This window comes from Rhagoletis pomonella, unplaced genomic scaffold, assembly GCF_013731165.1.
Source record: "Rhagoletis pomonella isolate Grant_MI unplaced genomic scaffold, Rhpom_1.0 Rhpom_scaffold_00005, whole genome shotgun sequence".
Lineage (NCBI taxonomy): Eukaryota > Metazoa > Arthropoda > Insecta > Diptera > Tephritidae > Rhagoletis > Rhagoletis pomonella.
The window spans coordinates 22,917,468-22,919,511 of record NW_023458559.1 but is presented as its reverse complement, the minus strand read 5'-3'; positions in this window follow the sequence as shown (position 1 = coordinate 22,919,511).

Genomic DNA, 2,044 nt, shown 5'->3' with positions numbered 1-2,044 from the left:
ACCTGAAACTAGTTGACAAGTAGGTAATGCAGGAGTAATGAAGGAGATTGTTTTCTTTAAACGCGATTCTATTTAAATATCCTGCACTTCACAAATACTTTTGCTAATTGAGGACAAATAAAAGGAAGATCGAAATTTCATATTATCATTTTGAAATTATGTCTGACGTAGTTCGAATATGGCACCACCTACAGAGGATATGGAAACAAATATGAAATGTAATATAATAAAAAAATATAAAAAAAATAAAAATATTTTGTTTTTCCTATTGATATTTTAAGTCCAAAAGTAGTTAGTTACAAGTTAGTTACATCAAATGCAGAGGTAAACCACCCTTAACTACATCTAAAGCAGAGGTAAACCAACCTTGACTATTTCGCGGCCATCGCCATAGAAATATAGTTACCTTTCGTCAAAGAAAATATACAGATAATAAGCGACTTTTAGCTCCTTCCTAATCAACTTAAAGTTAGCTTATAGTTAGATACATTTCCTGCAGGGGCGTGTTCTCTGTCATAGTATTAATAACACAATGTTCGAAGGGTCGAGTTTCACAAAATCCACTTTCACTAATTCCGGTAAGTAACGTAATGTCAGGAGCAGGTAATAATGTACCTTTGTACTATTTAGCAACTTAAATTTAAATTTATTAAATACATTCTAGCGTGTCTCAGTCCTTTGCCCACAACAGCGGCTATAACTTTTTTGTCTATTCGAAATAGTAAGAGTGGCACCTTTCTGAAATCTTTATTAATTGTCAAATTTTTTATGTAAAGTGCAGTTATAGCTCGGTACATTTTTTTTTTCACGACAGATAGCCAAAGTTGGGGAAGAAAATATCAAAAAGTTAAAACTTTAAAAATAGCCGTATTTTTATAATGGTTCCTTTATATATTTTAAATATATTGCATTTGATTATGGATAAACAACTATCTGTAAGTATTTTACATATAAAATTTACTAAGTATAGCCTTGTTTGTAGTTGCCGTTAAAGAAATTACATCAAAAGGCACGACTTTTTTTTATTTCCAAAAAATTTCAATGTTTCAAAAAACAGTGAAACTTTTACCTTGAAAATTTTTTGCATATCAGGGAGCTCAGCCCCCCATCAACCTTCTCCTCAAATTTGGCAGGTTTCTTCTGGGACACCCTTTATACATACTTAGCTATTTATAGTACATACATCTTTATATTTCCAAGTTGTGTATATGTTATCGAATAAAAAGTCCGTCTCTATGTTTAGAACAATTGAATAAGATAAAAGCAAATTCTTGATAACATTTTTATGTTCATTTCTTAAGGTTCATCTATCATTTTTCATTTTGGATCGTTATGTATTTTATGTACACATCCGACTACTTATAATTGTTTCATAAATCATAATTTTTTATAACTGCACTCACACCGAAGAGCAACAGAGGTACATGCGAATATAGTATTTATTAAATCCCAGTGGAAAAATGGAATGCTTCGTCATATACAAAGTAATGTATAGTCCATATAAACGATGCATTCATTGCATGGTATATAATTTTTTTCGTAGATGCATCTAACTAGAATTTCTAGTTTCTGTTGTACGTGTGTACTTATTTCAAACTAACCGCATAATGGAGTCTGCTCAATCTTCGGCTACTTTAAGCACTTTCGCATTTCCGTTCAGTCGCAATCGCTAATCTTTTCGTGGTAGAAAAAGTTAGTGCATTCCCTAATTTTTCCACTGGGTTGCGAAAGGAAAGTACGTCTTACCTAACGAATTTTAAATAATCACAAAGAGCGACAGAAAGATAAGTTTTGTATATGCTTAAACTTAATCAAAAGTAACTCATAATTTATCCTAATATACTCGCTACTAATGCATAATACATATATCAGCTTCCTTCCTTGTAAAAATTTTGTACTCAGCGCTTCTCCTAATATCATAGTAGGTGATGGAAAAAACAATAGTTTTGGAATTATGAATTAAAAACTATAGAAATGAATCAGTGAGCATAGATTATCACCATTGTTTTGCAATATGTCATTCTAGAGTTGCCTATATTGAAAA